Source organism: Thalassophryne amazonica, chromosome 11, assembly GCF_902500255.1.
Source record: "Thalassophryne amazonica chromosome 11, fThaAma1.1, whole genome shotgun sequence".
Classification (NCBI taxonomy): domain Eukaryota; kingdom Metazoa; phylum Chordata; class Actinopteri; order Batrachoidiformes; family Batrachoididae; genus Thalassophryne; species Thalassophryne amazonica.
The window spans coordinates 98,625,592-98,633,124 of NC_047113.1; the positions used below are offsets into that span (position 1 = coordinate 98,625,592).

Consider the following 7,533-nt stretch of genomic DNA (forward strand, 5'->3'; position numbering starts at 1 on the left):
AAAGTAATGTTATCATCATTATTGAGGACAGAACACCTCTAAATCAACACGTTTGATTAACTGCTGTAGATTTTTTCTATTGTATGTGTTCCATTATCTATTTTGTAAATACTATTTGTGAATGCTAAATTAAAGCTTAAAAGAACAGGCATTTTTGTGATCACAGCAGCACCACTATTTGACCTTTGTTTTTATTAATTTAAAAAATATTACTGTAGTATCGAATGTGTAATCGATACTCATGTAATTACATTGGTGTTGCTAGGTACCATGGCAACCAACTCCAAACCTTTTATCTGCCTAATTAAACATAGCAAGGGAAGAGACCACACCCCAAAGTGAAAATACTTGTCAGTCATGTGTCCAAATACTTATGGCCTTTGGAAATGGAGGGACTGTGCATAAAATTGACTCTAATTCCTAAATGGTTCCTCAAACCCCTTGAACAAAATGATGACTAAAATATTACAATCTGATACACAGCTCAGGAGGACGGAATCAAACTGTCAGTCAGACCAGGCCCCGCCCACACGGAGGTCTGCCAGTCAAAACAAAAAAGTACAAGTTGTTTTAAAAGTGCATGTACTGCGTTCAGTGGAAATGTCACCTGACCGTAAAACCACGAGGTTTAAAGGTGCACGTGTGAAAGATAAATATGATGAAGCAGACGCGTGTCCCCTTTAAAGTGGATTATATGAAGCCCGTGTTCGTCTTTCACCAAATATCACCTGAAAATCTGCCAACTTATTGCCCCGGACCTTTCTGAGCCGACACGGCTCGTTTAAAATACGATCGAAACGTATTTTATGAGTCATTTATTGCCGTTCTTTAATTCGGCAGGTGGACAATGAACCGATCATCCTGTCTGGTTCTCGGTGAACTGACCTTGACCGACCGCGGTCTGGAGCCCGGTCCTGCTGCAGACCGTCCGGGAAGCAAACACGTGAAACCTTCTTTAGATTTTATCACAAATACACACCCGTTTATAGCCGACTACACCACGACGAATTTACTGACTAAAACTGATCCCACGGTCCTTGTGGTTCCTCGTTCTTCAGATGGCCTGCCTTTTGAGAAGTTAGTAATTACAATATTTTTCAACGGGATTTGGTGCGACGAATCCGCGCGCGACTTCACGTCAGCTGCTAAACGGCGCTGATTCATCCTCAAGATCATCATCGTCACCTTCATCACGAGTGACCGCCACGAACAGGCAGGCCACGCGTGACGAAGCCGCCCGACGCACACAGCTCCACTCACCTTCAGGCGCATCGTAGTCGCGAAGGTCCCGCAGCAGCGCGTGCGCGCGCACTCCGCTGGAAGTTTGCCCTCAGATGCACGCGCAGCTTCTCGTGCACTCTGCTGAATTAAAGCTCTGGTAAGGACCACACACACACACGCACACACGTCTCCACAGCAGAGGCATGTGCGTTTTGTGGCTTGTTGTCTCGGCACTTCCGGCGGCACATGACAGTGTTTTCTGTTTTATTTATTAATTTAATTATTTATTTCAGATGTGTTCATGTAAATACATTAACACACCATAGATGAAACAATAAAAATGCAAGTATAAAAAAGTATCAAAATCCTTCTTTCACAAGTGTTTAATTGACAGCAATAACTTGTAAAATGTGGAACGAAACTGAACTGTGAATTTAACAGTATAAATCTGTTAAAATAATCATTTACCATTGTAGAATTGACAAGCAACTGTTGTTTAAACACAGAAAAACCATAATACCAAAAAATGCTGTAAATTAAAAGAGGTGATGTGTCTGTTTAAACTACATTTTGAGGATATTTAAACTTAATGTGACTGTTTTGTTTTTTTTTTGCGCAGATTTTATCTAATAGGGTTATCTGTTACATATATTTGCTTTGAAATTATTAACATGCAAAAATAAAGAATAGATTTATTTTGCATTGTAATAATTATTAATTAATATGAGATAGATAGATAGATAGATAGATAGATAGATAGATAGATAGATAGATAGATAGATAGATAGATAGATAGATAGATAGATAGATAGATAGATAGATAGATAGATAGATAGATAGATAGATAGATAGATAGATAGATAGATAGATAGTAAACAATGAATGTATGTTAGTAGGTAACACAGAAAAAATAAGGTTTGTGTTTGAATTTCAGACTGGAGGCGCTTGTTCTTGTCAAATCTCTGTGAAGTCGACTGATTCTGTTCTCTTGGGCCAAGTGGTTAGTGCACTTGGTTTCAGTGCGGAAGGTTCCTGGTTCAAACCCCACCCCTGCCACATTCCTCCATGTAATGTGGTTTGTGTCAGGAAGGGCATCCTGTGTAAAACTTGTAACATGTAGACCCACCTTGGATCTGAAACAGTAACCATTATGGGATAAATCATGTAAAAAAAAAAAGATAAAGCCTCGGTCCCACCGAATAATAAGCCATAAATAATGAGCCACGCATGGGTGTGTCAGCAATTATTTGAAGAATGATCCACATTTTCATCTGTTACATATCCGTTATGAAGAAGCCTCTGTGTTCCTCTCTGTACCTCACATGTGCAGGTATCAGCCTCTAGTGAGCCACGACCGACCGCGGAGGAATTTGTGGGTCGGGATGGAGCTGCATGGCGCAGAACAAAAAGCAACGCCGTGATGAAGCCTCACAGGACATGTTGTGGCATGTCCAGCTTGTCCACAATTTCTCGGATAGTCACACGACTGAAAAGCCACTGAAAGCCGTCTGAATCTTCCGAATGGTGCAAGAGCTGGGCATGTCAGGGCATGTCCTGTGAGACCAACACGGAGGTGCTTTTGTCCCGCACCATTAGCGGCTCCGTGGCGAATTCCTCCGCTCCTCTTTCCATGACAAAAACTCCTGTAACAGTGGAATGTGCCGAAAAAGTGGTATGTCCACCTCTTCTGCCATTTCTGTAGTAGTCAGACGACATCCCAGATCAACACAGCGTTCAGTTTGGAAATGATCTGGTCATTTCAGCCTGCCAGTGGCCGCTCAGAGCGCGGCGCGCCCTCCACCGCTGTGGGCCGTCTTTAATCCGATTGTAATGCTCCTTAATCTGTGTGATCCCCATAAGATCTTCACCGAAAGCCATCTGAATTTTCCAAATGGTTTCCACCTGGCTGTCTCTCACAGTTTCTGAAAAAATTTTGATGCAATAAAGCAGCAGTCGCTCAGCCAGTTTCCTGACAATGAAAATCTGCAGAGGAGGCTGGACCACTCCTCCCACAAGGCATGCTCACAGGCGAATGACGCAACCGACAGGCGTGAAAAAACTCATGCATGCGCACGAAGGTTCAAGCTTGGCTGATGCAAGCACACATGATTCAAATCCATATAGTTTTTGCAAAAAATGAAAAGGTCGGATTCTTTTCTAACAGACCTCGTAGATGCTACAGTACAGTCCGGCAGGTGTGCGCCATTTTCAATTTCAATTTCAATTTATTTTCATTTATATAGCGCCAAATCACAACAGAGTTGCCTCAAAGCGCTTCACACAGGTAAGGTCTAACCTTACCAACCCCCAGAGCAACAGTGGTAAGGAAAAACTCCCTCTGAGGAAGAAACCTCAAGCAGACCAGACTCAAAGGGGTGACCCTCTGCTTGGGCCATGCTACAAACATAAATTACAGAACAATTCGCAAAACAATTCATGAACGAATATACAAGAAATGCTATTGGTGCACAGGACAGGAGGATCGCCAACATGAACACAACTCCCATCTCTGGATGGAGCTGCACCTTAAACAGAGAGAAAAAACAGAATCAGGCATCAGAAAGACAAGAAATACTGTATAATTTGTCAGCATTAAACAACAAGAAAAACAGAGAAATACTAAGGTGATCGCCGGCCACTAGCCCTAAACTTCACTAAAAGACCCAGAATTTAGGTAAAGTTGAGGCCGCGGCCCGCTCCAATTACTAATAAAATGAATTAAAAGAGTAAAAAGTGTAAAACAAAACTGTACCAGTATGCTAGCCATATGGAAGGGAAAATAAGTGCGTCTTAAGTCTGGACTTGAAAGTCTCCACAGAATCTGACTGTTTTATTGACGCAGGGAGATCATTCCACAGAACAGGGGCACGATAAGAGAAAGCTCTGTGACCCGCAGACTTCTTATTCACCTTAGGGACACAAAGTAGTCCTGCACCCTGAGAATGTAAAGCCCGGGCCGGTACGTAAGGTTTAATTAGTTCAGCTAGGTAGGAGGATGCCAGTCCATGAATAATTTTATAGGTTAGTAGCAGAACCTTAAACTCTGATCTCACTGGGACAGGAAGCCAGTGAAGGGATGCCAAAATGGGTGTAATGTGGTCGAACTTTATGCTTCGTGTCAAAAGTCTGGCTGCAGCATTTTGAACCAATTGGAGACCCCTAATGCTAGACTGCGGTAAACCAGAAAATAGAACATTGCAGTAGTCCAATCTAGAAGAGATAAATGCATGGATCAGGGTCTCAGCATCAGCCATAGACAGGATGGGACAAATCTTCGCTATATTTCGCAGGTGGAAGAAAGCAGTCCTAGTAATATTTATAATGTGGAGGCCAAAGGACAGCGAAGGATCAAAATTTACCCCAAGGTTCCACACTTTGTCAGTGTGATGTATGACACACGAGCCGAGGCTGAGCATTAAGTGGTCAAATTGATGCCGATGTCTCACTGAACCAAGAACCATCATTTCAGTCTTATCAGAGTTTAAAAGTAGGAAGTTTCTAGACATCCAACTTCTCACTGCTGCAAGCCAATCTTCTAAGGATTTTATGTGAATGAGATTACCAGCAGTTATTGGCATGTATAACTGAGTATCATCTGCATAGCAGTGAAAGGTAATCCCAAAATGCCGCAATATGTGCCCAAGGGGTGCTATATAAAGGGAGAAAAGCAGGGGGCCTAAGACAGACCCCTGAGGAACCCCAAATTTCATGTCCCTAAGGTTAGAGGTAGTGTTACTGTACAAAACACAGTGAGAACGAATGGTCAAGTCATGCGCCAGGCTGATGTTCACAGAATCATTAAATGCACCAGACCAGCTAGAACCGAACCACGGGTTTCTGGACAGTCACCTCAGCGTTTCCTCTCGCTGGATTTATTTCTTCTGCGGCTTAACAGGCATTTTGACACTGTGATCCAACTTTTAACTTTGTGTTCATCCGTTATTGACTGGAAAATCACGCTTTTGCATGCGCTGCCGCTTCCTTTCCATCCACGGCTTTAATCACACATTTGACACCATGATCCAACTTTTAACTTTGTGTTCGGATGTTATTGACTGCTAAATCACACTCTTTTTTTTGAGCTGGCATTTTGCGTAAATGCTCTTCTTGAGCGTGAGTCATTGCGTCAGCACGCACAGAGCACAGCTCATCTGATCCATTATAACAAGATGTTAAATCTGTCATAAACATACTTTTACAGCAGCTCATAAAGAAGGAATGAATATGCAACTGTTTTACCAAGCTATTACAATAAAAAATAGTTACCTTTGAAGCTGTTCCAAAATACATTCTCCACTTCATGGAGCAGGAGAGACAGACACAAGGGATCCAGATGAAACGGTTCTCTGTGATTCCAGAAGCGATTAGAGGTGTTTCAACATTCACACTGCCAGAAAATGATTAATCCGCTACAAAATAATTATTTTATATACAGCGTCCGCTGCACAAAGCAGGTGGGATTGTGCACATGAGGACTGAGCTTGTCCAAAACAGTCCTCGTAGCTGCCAGGTGCTCCGGTAATGGGCTTTGAGCAGCCTCGTCCTCACCACAAACATGCCTCTATAATCCTCGTTTGTCCTCGTAGTACCTCGCACACAAACTGCCCCCCGCTGTTGTTCCTAAATTTTGAACATCTTGAAATTAGCAACACGCTCAGAGATGATCCTCGATAGCCGAATATTCTGCCTCTAAAGCCGCCTTCACACCGGGTGCGATCAGACGCTACAAATTTGCGGGGGTCTTGTGGCGACGGACGCGCCTCCTTCGCCCGGTGTGTCGCTCTGCTTGGATGGACTTTCGCTGCGAAAATTTGCCCCGGTGTGTCACCAAATAGGAGGAGCTTCCATTCCGCTCGGCGTCAAGTCATCATGATGGACCTTGATCACACAGAGCGAGTTGTTGTGAAAAGCTCCCAATACAGAGAGTATCATTATTTGCTGCAGGAGCTGCGTCTGGATGACGGCCGCTTTCAGTGGTCCTTCTGCCTCTGCGGGACCCAGTTTGAGGACCAACTGTCCCATTCACGCGCGCACATGTAAACAACAACAAAAAAAAAGAAACTCCGCTGCTTGCTGCAGCTCGCTCTTCCCCCAAAAAATTCTGTCATAATTGTGTTTAGAAACCAGTCACCATTTGTTTTATTATACAATCTGTGTAGTTAATTAATAAAATATTCTCCACACAGACGATTCGCTCGCTCGCGCGCGCACGTAATTATAAAGAAAAAAGAAAGAAAGAAACTCCGCGGCTTGCTGTGCGGCTGCTCCTCGCTCTTTCCCCAAAAAAACTCTGTCATAATTGTCTTTAGAAACCAGTCACCATTTGCTTTATTATACATCTGTGTAGTTAATAAGTAAAATAATCTCCATGGATGATTCCCTCGCGCGCGCACGTAAAAAAGAAAAAGAAACTCTGCTCCCGCTGCTGTGTGCTGCTGCTCGCTCCAAAAACTCTGTCATGATTGTGAAATAAAGGACAAAAGAGACATAAGTCCTGCTCACAGGCTGCTACCAGATACAGGACATGTTCAGATCTTCAGTCAAACTCCAGACATCTCCACGTCACTACATATCCAGTCCCTGATTGGTCATCGCGACGAGACGAAAAAGTTCAGATTTTTCAACTTGGGGAGGAGGGCAACGCGACGTGATGCAGTATCGCGCCACAAACGCGCAAAACGCTCAAAATCACTTCACTCACGTCGCGCTGCGCGGTTTGGCACCAAAACGCGTCCTTACATAGGGATTACATGGCAACCTGTGGCTGCAGTCGCTCACGTCGCGCCCGGTGTGAACGCGGCATAAGAGCCTCTCAGAGTCACTATTCTCCCACGATAGTTGAATAAATCCTCTCGTAGCAAAAAACAAACAAAAAAGAAACATGCTTGCGTGCCTCATTTTTCATCCTTCATTATTTGGTGGGACCAGGGCTTAAGTCTCTAAAAATACAAATCTGTGCTTTTGCAGGAATCAGGACATCACATTCATATTTGTATTCAGTTACAGCAAAGTTACAGTGCTGAGTGTGTAGCTATATAAAATTAAACTTTTTCATGTTTCACAAGATACTGGAAGTTCTAATGCAATTACATTTGGTCCGCACATCTGATTGGTTAATCGTGTGAGATTTCTGACCATAAAATATAGCGATGACAGTGGCAAAATGTTCGACTGTTTCACATTTGATTTATTACTCTGTGTCTTGACCGCGTTGCTGTGCAGAGGTCAATAATGGTGCTGTCAGGTGAGAGCGAGAGAAACTGGTGGAGCAACGACGATGCCGGAATGGGTGAATTGAATCTAACATATGAA

At 43.3% G+C, this 7,533-nt stretch overlaps 1 protein-coding gene across 1 annotated transcript in view; it reads right to left on the reverse strand.

Annotated features, from left to right (window-relative positions):
• Positions 1–1,318, reverse strand: part of rell2 (RELT like 2) — a 56,505-nt gene extending 55,187 nt beyond the window's left edge. Inside the window, exon 1 of the mRNA XM_034180887.1 lies at positions 1,261–1,318. The gene's annotated coding sequence lies outside the window, so the exon portion shown is untranslated. The remainder of the gene's footprint in view (positions 1–1,260) is intronic.
• Positions 1,319–7,533: the final 6,215 nt, after the last annotated feature.